Source organism: Crotalus tigris, unplaced genomic scaffold, assembly GCF_016545835.1.
Source record: "Crotalus tigris isolate CLP2741 ecotype Arizona unplaced genomic scaffold, ASM1654583v1 scf7180000024425.453735, whole genome shotgun sequence".
NCBI classification, from domain to species: Eukaryota; Metazoa; Chordata; class Lepidosauria; order Squamata; family Viperidae; genus Crotalus; species Crotalus tigris.
This window is the reverse complement of record NW_024100592.1, coordinates 222,231-237,549: the sequence shown is the minus strand read 5'-3', so window position 1 is coordinate 237,549 and position 15,319 is coordinate 222,231. Positions and strand designations below refer to the sequence as shown.

General features: G+C 42.9%; 2 protein-coding genes across 2 annotated transcripts in view; one reads left to right on the top strand and one right to left on the bottom strand.

Annotated features, from left to right (window-relative positions):
* Nucleotides 1–15,319, top strand: part of LOC120302150 (contactin-associated protein-like 2) — a 246,397-nt gene that overhangs the window by 82,636 nt on the left and 148,442 nt on the right. The window lies entirely within an intron of this gene.
* Nucleotides 1,716–15,319, bottom strand: part of CUNH1orf189 (chromosome unknown C1orf189 homolog) — a 152,405-nt gene continuing 138,801 nt past the window's right edge. Inside the window, exon 5 of the mRNA XM_039330147.1 lies at nucleotides 1,716–1,735. The gene's annotated coding sequence lies outside the window, so the exon portion shown is untranslated. The remainder of the gene's footprint in view (nucleotides 1,736–15,319) is intronic.

Below are 15,319 nucleotides of genomic sequence, written 5' to 3'. Positions count from 1 at the left end.
ACTTTAGATTACTTAATAGTCCAGGTAACTGTATTTTTGTATGTCCTTTGATGGATGCCTTTTTATTAATAAATTGATATTTATGGATCATAATGGCTAGTTTTTTTCCAAACAGCAAAATAATTTGAATGGTATTATGATATGTTTGTCAAAGAACACACATTGTTGTGTATACATTGTCTCTGCTGCACTCTTTGGAATGGGTAATCCAGTTATATTGGATTAACGAATTTGCATAATGAGTGCCTAAAATAAATAGCTCAAAGTTTACATGTGTGATAACAGCTGATTTGAACATCACTTCACTGTTTGTAACACTCTTTTTGAAAAATCAAAGATTTAAATTTTTAGCAACAATTTAATTGTTAGAGTTGTACATTTTAGTACAGGAAGAGCAAACATATAGTCATATATTATCAGTTTACAAAAGCAGGAATTAGGGTTACTTTATTTTCCTTTATGCAGAATTAGAAAATGTGTAATATATTAAACACATCTCTTTATTTAAGAGCTTTCTAGTATCATTGCCTTTGTCTTTTTCAATAGTCTGACGTATATTTAGAACATAAAATAACATAGTCGGAAGGGACCCTAAAGGTCATCTACTCCAATCCCCTACTTGAGAAGGAGAGTCTATATCATTTCAGACTTCTTGAAAGCATCCAGTGATGAGGCATACATGATTTCTGCAGGCAAGCTATTCAACTGATTGATTGTTTTCACTCTTTGGTTCTAGGTTGCTTCTCTCCTTGATTAGTTTCCACCCACTGGTTCTTGTCCTGCCTTCAAGTGTTTTGGAGAGTAGTTTGCCCTTTTCCTCTTTGTGGCAGCCCCTCAAATATTGGAACACTGCTATTGCTTAGTCTAACTGTTATTGTTTTTTTTATTGTGTAGTTCTTACCAGAAATCATCAGTTTTTAATCATACAATTTTTTTAAAAAATCATTTTTTTCATAGGCTTTTGAGATTCAATAAGCTATTGAGCAGTATAAATTCTGGCAATTGGAGGCCCTCAGTTTTTCTTTTTTAAAAAAAAACAGTCACTTTCCAACCCTATTGTTGTTATTGTTACAGTTTTTTTTTTAAGTCCTTTTATTTTTACACCCTTAGTTCAACATTTGAATATTTCATCTTTGGATTCATGATTATTCCCTACTTTTTTTACTTCAGTTATCTTCATATCTGTTCTTATTTAAAAATTCCCTGCTCTTCTTGTGTTTTGCTCTGAGAATTACTTTACACAGTTCCTTTCAGGTATCTTCAAAGATGTCAAAACTGTTTGAGGAACATGTTATAGAGCAGGAGTCCTCAAACTTGGCCCTTTTATGACTTGTGGACTTCAACTCCTAGAATTCCTTATCCAGGCATGCTGGATAAGTCAAAAAAGGGCAAAGTTTGAAGACCCCTGTTGTAGAGTGACTAAATAATCTTTATACACTAATCAAACAGGGTTTATGATTTTCAAATTGCTGACTGAATGACAAGACCTTTGAATAAGTAATTGCATTCTTCAGCAGAGGGAGAGATCCAAGGAACAGATACAGAATGCTATACTGTTCCTTGGCGATGTTTTATATTGTATTTCTAATACTGTTGCAAGATTTGTATATGCAGAAATGCATGAGTGCATCAACAAGACATTATTTTGGAGGGCTTACCTGATTTTCCAGCAGAAACTGTGGCTGTAAAAATGGCTTTCTCATTTATTTCAAGCTGAGTTATTCCTGTTGCTTTACTAGTAAGAAAACAAGATAAATTTTGTACTAATTAAATTACCATAGATTTTCATTTCTTTTTTCACATTCACTTTTTTGTTATTATTGCCCAGAGAAATTGGATTAACATAAAAAATGGTTTCAATCATACATCCTTTTAGGAATTTAAAAGAAAGGCTGTTTTATACCTTTTAAATAAAAAATAAAAAAACAAATGTTGGTCTAATGTTATATATTATATTTTTTGAACTAATAATATGAGTTTTATTTATATTAGTTTACGGAGAACATAGTTCATTCAATAGAAATTCGCAGTATTTGGAGACTGCTTCTGAATTACTTCTATTTCTTCTGTTTTACCTTTACATTTTTATAGAACACATACTCTTTACACATTATTTCATTAAATAATTGGCTATATAAAGTAACTGCTTTTCTCCAGGTTTCCCAAATGCCATTGTTACTTAATAAATTTAGGTAAACTTATTATTACAATTTTCTTTGCCTTTCCTTTTCAAATAGTTTTGACTTCCTATTCATAACACTGATGATAGTGGACAAAGGATTACCTGTATTTCTGAACATTTTTAATTTATTTAATCTAAGAGATTTGTTAATGCAGTATATTTCTTAGCAGTTTTCACCCTAAGTAATTCAACCTACATTATTTCTGTGGCAAATCACAGAATTCACACGTGTTATGCTATAATCCTGCTATGTCAAAACATTTATTTAAAGGGAAAATAAATGAAATGCAGTATGATATAATTTCATGCAATGAGAGAAGAAGTGAATAAGGAAGACCAATAGAATTTAGTGTGGATTGTAAAAAAAAACATTTGATTCCCTGCCACATGATAATATAATACTGGATAACAACTTTTTTCAAAAGTTTTACTTCCTGAAAAACTTTGGATGATAGACACCTTCAAATTGAATACAAACATGGGGGGTTTCTGGTGATGTTGCTGCAAGATGGGCACTAGAGAATGAAGCTCCCTTCTCCAGGCTCTATTTCTGCCAGCTGGGGAGTCCAATAGACCAAACGTTGCCCCATAGAGGTGACTGGCCAAAGGGTGAAACTTTGCAGATCACGGGCCAGTGGTAGCTGGCTCGCTTGATCCAAAGGAGCCCTCTGGACCAGCAGGAAGAAAGGCTGACCACACCCATGCGGTCTGCCAGAAGCAGCTGATCATCGGAGACAACAAATTCTAAAAGCAGAAAGCAAAACAGCTGATCTGGGTGAGACTACTTTCCTTATCTCTCTACAAGCAAAAATATCAGGTTTTGAGAAAGCAAGAAATCCCCAAGCTTCAGGGAAGGGGGAGCTTTTTTTTCTTTAACCCTCCCTCCTTAACTATAAGCGGCAGTTTAAGCTTTGGGGAAATTAAAACTGACTTATAACAATACTGTGAATATAACTGAGGCATAAAAGAAGGATAAATTGGGGAAAACTTTTGGATTTATAAACCTTTTTTTATTCTTTGTTTGTTTGGAAACCATTGGGTTTTAACTTTTTAAACTTTTTTAAAGTATGGTGGGAATGGACATCTAATGACACCTACTGGCAAAATTGAGAATTACATTTAATTTTGTATTTTTTTTTCTTTATCTTACTGAGTTATTTTTATTGGAGTCTTAAAACTTAGCTGTATGCCCAGACATAGATTATAGAGGTTTAAACATTTTGGTGTCCTTGGAATTTATAGTCCTGAAGATAGTGGCTGAAAAAGAAAAGACTGTTTTGGGATTGCCCTGTCCTACAGGATGGATTACTATTATAAATAAAACCTATGTTTGAAGTCATCGGACTTCCCTGGATTACAAATACAGCTTGATCTGGAATTTTTACAAGCTGTTTTGAAAGAGTGAATAATAAGAAATCCCTTCGAACAGAATACTTTGGATTACAAATTTTGGTATACATTTTTTTCTTTCTTTTTTCTTTTTTCTCTTTTGCTCTTTTTTACCATTTACTATTTTTATTATTTACCTCTCTTATTTGTTAGGAGCTTATTGGATTATAAATTTTGACTTACTTGGTGGATTACAAAGTATGATTTAAAGATAAAGATGACTGCCCCCAACTTATCTAAAGTTGGAAAAAAGGATCTTCTGCTCCCTCTTCGGTTTCTGCAAATCCAGTGTCAACGCTGCTAATATTGGATATTATTGCTTTGACAAGATATGCAGAACCAGGGCTTTTTTTGTCATAGAATGCCAGAACAGAGTTCTGACACCTTTTTTGGATGGAACCTTGTAGGGTAGGCAAGGCAGGTTGTATGACATGTGTGCGTTCTGGCAGCTTTTTTTTTTTTTTTTTTAGAAAAAAAGCACTGTGCAGAACTGTTTGGTATTTTTAGAGTTAATTCAGATTATGATGGGGGGAGGAGAAAGATAAGGACTGCACAGGATAGGGAATGGAAGTGAATCTTTGCCTTTCAGGCTGATTGCAAAATAGGTAGGGGAATAGCCTGAAATGTTATGTGCAAAGAAAGGGAAATTCAGATCTTGGCATCCATCCATGCTGTGCTGACACTGTGTTCATATGATTAAAGACTTTTTAGAATAAACAATGCCTGGAAGTTCTTTGAAGTGTTCCATTAGTCAGAACCTTGACATCCAGTCTATCAGAGATCAATTGATACAATGCTTCAACAAGAAAAGGCTAATAACTTCCAAAAGGAAACCCAAGCGACCCTACAAGTAATTCAAGAGGCAATTGCTACTCACATGGTGGTCACAACAAGAAACCATGAGGAGTTGAAAAATGATTTTGATAAAATGAATAAAAAAATTAACAATGTGGACTCTCAATTTGAAAATTTTAAAAAAATTTTCACAGATAATCAACAAAGAATCCAAAAAATAGAAAATAAATCAACTGAGGTTGACCAGAAACTAGAAATTTTAAAAGATGAAAATCAGAAATTGATCCAAATAAATGAAGAACTAAAGACTCGATAGCTGGGATTGAGATGGAAAGAGCCTGTCAGAATCCAATTATACTTCATCTCCAGTTATCAATTATAGAAAACCCCATTTCTGCCCTCTCTGGATTCTGTCATAAAGAAAGAGAGGGGGGTGAACAAAGGAGCTTTATGGCCCTCACTTCCTTCGGTACAACTTCAAAGGGTTTGAATGTGGATAGCACCAAAAGGCCTCATCATAACAAAGGAGGCTATTTACCTTTCATGTAGTTTATCTGAAGTCTCCATCCAGCCGGCAGAAAGGAAAAAAGGGGTGGGATTGTGATGCCTGAAACTGTCACTGGAAGAGGGGGCGTGATTGGGTGGGACTACTGGGGGACCCCTTAAAACCTCGAATGGGAGAGCTTGAACTCCAATCCTGTCTAGAATGCCTGCAACCATTTTCTCTTAATAAAGGATTCCTGTTGGAAGAATTATTCCAAGAGTTCTGTCTTCTTAAGATGCAAAGTGGGGTGGGTCCTTACAGAGCCTCATGGTTTTTAAGATTTCAAAATATAATGGAAGGTAAGGAAGAAGATCTCCTAGACTTGATAATAGAATTATTGACAGATGCATTAGGAACTGGGAAACTGCAAATGAAAGAAGAATTAGACCAGATCTATCGAGTCAACTCAAACTATACTAGAAGAAATAAAGTCCCCAGGGAAGTACATGTTAGATTTCTCAAAAGATCTGTTCTGCTCCAGTCTATGTATGTTCTTCTTAGTGCACAAAGACAACCCCTCTTTTAACAGTAGACTGGAAAATAAACCCTTTTTATTTGAGTTACAGACCTGATAATTGTCCCAGAAAAACAAAAGCAACAGAAAACTTTTCCAATGGAGCAACACGGCGCACAAGTCAATCAGGAAATAACTCATAGACAAAATAAACAGACCATGATCTTTTGACTCTGACATTCTTTGCAAACGGTTGCCTCCAGCAACCAGCCCTACCCACACAGTCCCTTTTTGTTATACAGCCCCTAGGACATGGCTTCTCGTGCTTTCTCCTCTTCCCCTGGAGTTGCCCCATTGCCTCCCTCTGTCCTACTCGTGTGACCTGCCTATGTTTATGAGCATCTCTGAGGTCTTCCAGCTGTGCTTTCTCTGAGTCCGACTCAGCTTCCCAGCACAACTGGCTCTCAGCTCGATCACAAGTGGAAGGATCAGCCTCCTCATCAATCTGTAAGTCCTGCAGCTCATCAGAGCCTCCCTCCAACTCTGATGGCTCTCCACGCTCCTCCTTCTCCTCTGATTCCTCAGACTCAACTACTGGGATCACAGGCTGGCACAGAATCACAACACTATCCTGCACTGCTGGGACAGGTGTGGTTGGGAACTGTTCATGGAACACAGTCACCAAGACAGGAGCATGAATAATGGTCGCATCCTCCCAGGTGAACTCCTCCAGTCCTTAGCCCTTCCACTCAATCAAGAACTGAAAGCGCCCTTTTAACCAACAAGCATCCTGAATGCTGGTGACCTTGTACTCGGGAGCGCTGTCTCTGTCACGTTGTTCCAGTGGGGGAGATTCTGCTCAGGGGAGTGCACACAATGGTTGCTCAGGGACCAAGAGGGACTGGTGAAAGACTGGATGTACCCACAGTGACCATGTCAGAGTTAAGCAATAGGTGACCAGATTGATGACAGCCTCAATTGGAAATGGTCCTAGATATTGGTCGTGTAACTTCTTGGCTGGCTGGGTTGATGGTAGATTCCTGGTGGACAGCCATACCCAATCTCCCACTGTTAGTGGAGGCATATCCCGCTTTGACCGATCAGCCACCTTTTTGTAATTGGCCTTGGCCTTTTCTAACTGTCGCCGCACCAATTGATGGATCACCTGTAACTCTGTTATGAAATTGGTCGTGTAACTTCTTGGCTGGCTGGGTTGATGATAGATTCCTGGTTGACAGCCATATCCGATCTCCCATGTTAGTGGAGGTGTATCCCGCCTCGACCGATCAGCCACCTTTTTGTAATCGGCCTTGGCCTTTTCTAACTGTCGCCACACCAATTGATGGATCACCTGTAACTCTGTTATGAAATCGTTCGCTGCTGGAATCGATGAGTCTAGCAGCAAAAGAGGGGAAAACCGGGGGTGATATCCCACATTGGCCAAGAATGATGGTATCTGCATGGAGGTATGCTGCAAGTTGTTGAACGCAAACTCGACTACCGCAAGATAGTCCGCCAAATTGTTCTGCTGCTGATTTACATAGTAGTTCAGATATTGTTCGAGAATTCTGATGATCTTCTCAGTTTGCCGTCAGTTTGGGGATGATGCATGGACAAATGGCAGATGTTGACATCCATCACCTTCATCAACCCCTGCCAGAAATGGAATGTAAATTGGGCCCCTCTATCGGACATGATCCTATCAGGGAGGCTGTGCAGCAGAACACCTGCTGGATGAACATACAACAGATGGTGTGGGCTGACAGCAAGCCATGGCATGGGATAAAATGTGCTATCTTGGTCAACATATCCACCACGAAAACCATTGTGAATCCAGAAGATGGGGATAAGTCCATCAGGAGGTCCATGGACACAGCCCCCAGAGTCTTTGGGGCATCAGCAAGGGCTGCAGTAGTCCGGGTGTGGCCCCCATCACTGACTTGGCCTGCCTATATGGGGTACAGGACATGACATAGGCCTGGACATCGTGTCTGACTTGGGGCCACCAGAAGGTATGGGAGACCAAGTTTAGGGTCTTGAATAGGCCAAAATGCCCCATCACCAGATTATCATGACACTGGCTGAGGATGAGTTCTCTGAGTGGCCCTCCTGGAACATAGAGCCGGTCACGATAGTGTATGTGTGCATCCATGACTGTCCATGGGGAATCTGGCCCCACCTCCTCCTTTCACTGAGCCACCCATGCATTCTGTCGCTGGGCCTCCTGAATCCAAGGCCGTACATCTATTGGCTCCTGCACCACAAGCAAAAGACTCAGTGGGAGCACTGTCCTGAGCAGAAGCTTGTTTTCTGCTTGGGAATATTCGGGCTTCCTGGACAGAGCATCCACTCTTTGATTGCGACTGCTTGGTATGTACGTTACACAGAAATTGAACCTCACAAAGAAGAGAGACCACTGAATCTGGCTGATTGGTTGGTTCAATTTCCAAGCAGTTTGCAAGTGTTCCAAATTCTTATGGTCAATCCAGACCTCAATTTGATGCCATGCCCCTTCCAGATGATTCTCCATGCCTCAAACGCCACTTTGATGTAGCTCCTTCTTCCAGTATAGTTGTGCTCCGCCGGATTCAGTTTACGCAAGTAATACACGCAAGGAAAGAGGGCACTGCCGAGTGACGTAGCCTGGAGTAACACTCTCCAATGGCAATGTCGGAGGCCTCCACCTCCACAACAAATGCCCGTTGTGGGTCAAGATGCTTCAAGATGGACTCCTTCATGAAATCTTCCTTTAAAGCCTGGAAAGCCCATTGTTCTGGGCATCCCACTGAACTGAGTCTTTTTCTTCAGGAGCCGAGTGAGGGGGGGGGTCATGGAAGCAAAACCAGGGATGAAAGTCTGATTGTAGTTGGTGAATGTGGGGATTGCCAACTCCGTAAAGACTCGACCTTACTCAGCTCCATGGCAAGGCCCTCAGGAGAAATGCAATAACCCAGGAAGTTGATGGTCCTCTGGTAGAACTGGCACTTCTCCAATTTGGCATATAATGTTCTCAGAGCCATTGCAGGACCAGATGGAGATGCTGATGGTGCACCTCTCATGATGGGGAGTAAATCAGGATGTCATCCAGGTAGATCATGACAAACTGATCTAACAAATCTCGGAAGATGACTTTCATAAAATGCTGAAATACTGCAGGGGTGTTGGTCAGTCCAAACGGCATCACAATGTACTTGAAGTGCCCATACTGGGTACCAAACGCCATCTTCCACTCATCACCCGACCGAACCCTGACAAGGTTGTAGGCTTCTCTCAGGTTTGTGAAGATCTTTGCCTCATGGAGCTGATCCAGGAGTTTGGGGATGAGGGGCAGTGGGTATTGATTGTGCACTGTGATGGCATTTAGTTTCCAGTAGTCACAGCAAAGCCTCAATTTGCCAGACTTCTTTTTTACAAAGAGCATGGGCACAGAAGCTGCCGAGGACGAGGGCTGAATAAAACCCTAAGCCAAATTCTTGTCCAGAAAGTCCCGCAATGTGGCCAACTCAGGGTCTGACATGGAATACAAATGCCCCACTGGGAGAGGTGCATCAGGGACTAAATCAATGGGGCAGTCATATGGCCTGTGCGGGGGCAATTGATCTGCCTCAGTCTCGCTGTACACATCAGTGTAATTTGCCAGTTCAGATGGCAAGGAGACCCTTGGGAGACTCTCCACCTGGCCGGCACAGACATGGCAGAGCACTGTAAGCTTGGGAAGATGACCAAATTCTGGTCAATAAATCTGCGGTTATACATCCGGAGCCACGCCAGTCCCAAGACCACAGGGAAATGCAGGTCGGAGGCTATATAGAACTGAATAGCCTCCTCATGCGAACTGATGGCTATACATAATGGTTGTGTGTTGGCCTTAATTGGCCAAGACAGAGCACTTGACTATCAATAGCCTCGAGTAATATCGGCAGTTCCACTAGGCATTGGGGAACAGCCCATTTGGCCACAAATGCTGCGTCCATAAAGTTTGTGGTGGCCCCAAAGTCAATCAAAGCATGGACTGGAATCCCCTTCAGCATCCCGGGGAGGATCAGGCATGCCTCCAGTATCAGATGCCGTGGAGGTCCATGGGCAGCATCTGAGGAACGTCGCTCAGTGTTGTGGGACGCCCAACCTAAAACACCTTTTAGATCAGGCTCGGGGCATTTCCTGACAGAGGAGTAGGTGGCTTTCTCGGGGCAGACTCGGTAGCTGACGCCCTTCATCACTTCTTGGGGCAGAAGGCGGCCAAACGCCCAGGGTCCCCACAGTAAAAACACAAGCCCCCCGAATGCCATCTGTTCATTTCAGCCAACAATAGGCGAGGTCTGGCAGCACCTAACTCAATAGGGTCCTCTCACTGAACCGGAGTCTCACGCACAACGGGGGCCGCACGGGTCAATGGAGTGGCAGAGCGTCAATCTGCAGCAGAGATGGATCAGCCCATTGAGGTCCAGGGGAACATCAACATGGGCCAGCTCATCCAACATCTCCTCCGACAAGCCATTCTGGAAAGCGTCCACGAGTGCAGCCTCGTTCCAGGCTGAATTCAGCCTCAGCAGCTGAAAATCACTGATATAGGCCTATAGAGCAGTGGTTCTCAACCTTCCTAATGCCACGACCCTTTAATATAGTTCCTCATGTTGTGGTGACCCCCAACCCCCCATCCAGCTGGCCGGGGGTTATCAAAAACGTGACCAAAAAAAGAGGAAAAAATGGGAAAGTATAGGTAGTCCTCAACTTACAATAATTCGCTTAGTGACTGTTTGAAGTTACAACAGCACTGAAAAAGTGAATTATTTTTCACACTTATGATTGTTGCAGCGTCCCCAGGGTCATGTGATTTACATTTGGATGCTTGACAACTGATTCATACTTATGACGTTCACAGTGTCCCAGAGTCACATGATCAATGGCCAGGGGGTGTGGCCAGCTGATCACTCAGGTTGCAGAGTGCCTATGGGGGTGAATCTATGGGTCTCTGGGATGGGACTGGGGTCGGTGCCTTTCCTTCCCTCCCTTCTCTCCCCTTGTCCCTTCCTTCCTTCTTTCCTTCCTTTCCTTCACCTCCTTCTTAGTCTCTTCCTTCTTCCCTCCCTCTCCCATTGTCCCTTCCTTCTTTTCTTCCTTTTCTTCACCTCCCTTAGTCTCTTCCTCCTTCCCTCCCTCTTTCCCATTGTCCCTTCCTTCTTTCCTTCCTTTCCTTCACCTCCTTCTTAGTCTCTTCCAACTTCTCTCCCTCTCTCCCATTGTCCCTTCCTTCCTTCTTTCCTTCCTTTCCTTCACCTCTCTTAATCTCTTCCTCCTTCCCTCCTCTTTCCCATTGTCCCTTCTTTATTTCCTTCCTTTTCTACACCTCCCTTAGTCTCTTCCTCCTTCCCTCCTCTTTCCCATTGTCCCTTCCTTCTTTCCTTCCTTTCCTTCACCTCCCTTAGTCTCTTCCTCCTTCCCTCCCCCTCTTCCATTGTCCCTTCCTTCTTTCCTTCCTTTCCTTCACCTCCCTTAGTCTCTTCCTCCTTCCCTCCCTCTCTCCCATTGTCCCTTCCTTCCTTCCTTCTTTCCTTTCCTTCACCTCCCTTAGTCTCTTCCTCCTTTCCTTCCTCTTTCCCATTGTTCTTTCTTTCTTTCCTTTACTTCTTTCCTTTCCTTTACCTCCTTCTTAGGCTCTTCCTCCTTCCCTCCCTCTCTCCTATTGTCCCTCCCTTCCTTCTTTCCTTCCTTTCCTTCCGCTCCCTCTTAGTCTCTTCCTCCTTCCCTCCCTTTCTCCCCTTGTCCCTTCCTTCCCTCTTTGTCCCTTCATTCCTTCCCTCCCTTCCATTGTTCCTTCCTTCTTTCCCTCTCTCATTGTCCCTTCCTTCCCTCCCTCTTTGTCCCTTCCTTCCTCTCCCCCTTTGTGCCCAGGAAGGGACAAGGGGAGGGGGACAGGCTGCCAGCATGGCAAGTGGCTTTGCTGCTGGTGGCCATGACAACATGCCAAACCTGCCTGTGCACAGGCAGAGGCAGAGGCGAGCTCCACCCAGCTCACTTGCTCAGCTTCGCCAGGCTACAGCTGATTCGCGCTTCTGCTAAATTAGCAAGCAGCATATTTTCCAGCAAAGCTCAAGCACGTTTGCTGGGCAGGAGCGCAGGAGAACTGCTACAGGTGATCTGCTTCTGGGCTGCTCAGTGGAAGCATGGATCAGCTGTAGAGGCTCACCCCGATCCTGGACAAAAGGGAAGTAAGGAATGATGGAAGGGACAAGGGGAGAGAGGGAGAGAAGGAGAGACAAAGAGGGAGGCAAAGGAAAGGAAGGAAGGGAGGGAGGGAGGGAGGGAGGGAGGAAGGAAGGAAGGAAGGAAGGAAGGAAGGAAGGAAGGAAGGAAGGAAGGGACAAGGGGAAAGAGGGAGGGAAGGAGGGACAAAGAGGGAGGCAAAGGAAGGAAGGAAGGAAGGAAGGAAGGAAGGGACAATGGGAGAGGGAGGGAAGGAGGAAGAGATTAAGAGGGAGGGAAGGAAAGGAAGTTCCAGCCAGCAGAGGCTTGGCAGCCCAGCTGCCGAGGAACAGAAGAGTGCAAACCCAAGGAGAAGAAGGTGGCAGTTTCCTTCCAAAGGGAGCTCCTTTTCTCCATCCCTTCCCTGGGGAATTTCTCATCACCAACGCTGACAGGTGCTCCTTTGAGCCCGCTGTGAGCTTTCTTGCCCCATTTGCTTCTCCCCCCCCCCGCTTTCATGAGCACTGTGGTGCCCTTGGGAAGCCGATCATGCTTTGAAGCTTAGGAGAGGAGGAGGAGTCCCTTCCTCCTTCCCTCCCTCTCTCCCTGTCAAGCCTTGGCAGGCTTGACATGAACGGGCAGAGGAGGAGTTGAGGACAGGCAGGGTGGCAAAGGAGACTGGTGGCTGTCACCAGACTTCCCACTGTCAAGCACATGTTCGGGGGTTGCCAGCTGATGGGCACAGGAGTTGGGTGCTGTGGAGGCCTCCCCTTTGCTGACCTGCATGCACGAGAAGAAGTCAATCTGATTGCTGCACAATGAGTCCCTGGAGAGGGCAGGGCCTTGCTCTGCGCCTGCACTCTTCATGTACCCCCTGCAGGGCACATTTGGTAGAGTTCATGCAGACTGCCGCCAAGCAGCGTATTTTCCACAAACAAGTGAGGTGGAGCAGAGGGGGGAGGGAGAGAAGGTGGTTGATAAGCCCTGTCTAAGACCATTGGAAATATGTGTTTTCTGATGGTCTTAGGCGACCCCTGTGAAAGGCTCGTACAGCCCCCAAAAGGGTCGCGACCCACAGGTTGAGAACCGCTGCTATAGAGGATGTTGTTCCTGCCTCAGAGCTTTTAGGCATCAGGTAGAAGTCTGTGCCTTAATGGGGTCTTCATACATCAGACGCATGTAATCACAAAACCCCACAAAGTTGTCCAACAACAGACTAAGTTGGGCTAGCAGGGGTGTGCCCCAACAAGCTGCATCACCAGAGAGGAAGCTTATCATAAACCCCACTTTATCCCAGTCAGTAGGGAAATCAGCTGCTCTCAGGCTGATAAATAGCTGGCATTGTCCCAGGAAAGCAGGAAACATATCTGGATTGCTAACAAATTTGTCCAGCATCACAACTGGACATTTTTTCCTGGATTGTGGAGCAACAGGGCATGTGCTTGCAGCTGGTCCACTTGAGCTGATAACAAAGCCAGCTGCTGGGAGAGCTGGCATTCTCAGCACATAGCTGCTCCATAACATTAGGGGGTGGAGGCTGGAGGCAAACTGTTCTGTCCCAGCCTACGTATGTCCTTCTTAGTGCACAAAGACAACCCCTCTTTTAACAGTAGACTGGAAAATAAACCCTTTTTATTTGAGTTACAGACCTGATAATTGTCCCAGAAAAACAAAAGCAACAGAACACTTTTCCAGTGGAGCAACATGGAGCTTGAGTCAAACAGGAAATAACTCACAGACAAAATAAACTGACCATGATCTCTTGACTCTGACATTCTTTGCAAATGGTTGCCTCTAGCAACTAGCCCTGCCCACACATTTCCTTTTTGTTATGCAAGGCCTAAGACGTGGCTCCTCATTGCTTTCTCCTCTTCCCTGGAGTCACCTCATTGCCTCCCTCTGTCCTACTCGTGTGACCTGTCTACGTTTATGAGCGTCTCTGAGGTCTTCCAGCTGTGCTTCCTTCAAGTCCGACTCAGCTTCCCAGCACAGCTGGCTCTCAGCTCGATCACGAAAGGAAGGACCAGCCTCCTCATCACTCTGTAAGTTCTGCAGTTCATCAGAGCCTCCCTCCGACTCTGATGGCTCTTCAGGCTCCTCCTCCTCCTCCAACTCTGATTTCCCCAGACTCAACTACCGGAATCACACGCTGGCATAGAATCACAACAAGATGTACAAGAGATGAGACTCTGAGAAGAGTAAGAGATGAACCTTTGAAATACAAAGAAAAAGAAATTGTAGTCCTCAAACAAATTCCTAGGAGAATAAGAGAATCCCAAATCCCAGTTTCTAACTAGGAAATTAATTGAAAAAGGAGTGAATTTCAGATGGCTGATTCCAGAAGGGATTTTAATCTACTGGGATATAAAAAGTGAATACACTACTTAAAGCAATGGAATTCTTCGACAAACAAAAAAGCATTTTTGGAAGGAGGTGACTCTGAATCTGGTACAAAAAGAGAAACAAAGAAACATGAAGAAATGGTAGTAGAAGAAGCAGTCAAGCCAAGAGTGGAGGAAGAAATTAAAAACACATAACAGAAGAAGGAGCAAGACCAAGAGATCAGGGACAGATAAGATGAACTGGAAGATTAAGACCTAGATATAACTGAAAGAGATGGAGGAGAGTGGGATTTTGTCAGTGAATATAAATGGACTAAATTATCCTTCAAAAAGGGGGGAAATCTTTACACGGTTACAAAAATTAAAAATGGATATAATTTGTCTTCAAGAAACAGATATTAAGAGACATTATAAGTAGTTAGAACAACCAAAAATTGGTAAACTTCACTTTGCTTTAGTGCTTCAAAAGAAAAGAGGAATAGCTCTATACATTAAAGAAATGATGAACCCTAAGCAAATTTATGTGGATGAAGAGGGGAGAATATTAATGGTGGAAATAATGATGGATCAAAAACAGATACTGATGGTAACAATATATGCACCAAATGATAAACAAGAACAATTTTACTAAAAATTACATTAAAAGTATTAGATTTTAATTTTCAAAATCTTTGTATAATGGGAGACTTTAATAACAGATGGAACTTTGGACTATAAAAGCGCTAAACAAGAGAGAAAAGGAGGAAATATATTACCCAAAGTGTTTTTAAAAATGACAGAAGAACTTTGTATCCAAGATACATGGAAAGGAAAAAACCCAAAGAAATTGCAATACACATTTTATTCAAATAGACATAAATTATGGTCTAGAATTGATATGATATGGAACTTTGGAACTTTGGAACTTAATATGATATACAAGAAATTGAGATAGAAACTAATGTTTGGGCAGATCATAACTCAATAAAGATGACTTGGAGAGGAACTATGAAAAAATTAAGATGGTCCTTGAATAAATCTATATTGAAAGAATTTCTACAACTAGTGACAAAGAAAATGGATTTCTTCTTCAAAATAAACAAGAAAGAAGAAACATTGCTTCAAAATGTGTGGGACACAGCTAAAGCTATAGGATTGGCTATAACTTATATTCCTAAAAAGAATAAAGAAAAGAAACAACTACAGTTAAAGTTGAAGGAAGAATTCAGAATGTTAAAATCAGAATTACAAATAGATCCATAAAAGAAAATACTTAAGAAGCAAATGGAGATAATAAAACATAAATTAAATCTAGCCAAGATGGAAATAATGGCTCAACAGATTAAAAGGGCTAAAAAGAATTTCTTTGAAAACACCAACAAGCCGGGGAGATGGTTAGCATATAGACTGAAAAAAGAAAAAGAGAAAAATTTGAAAGATCCAAAAGGAGA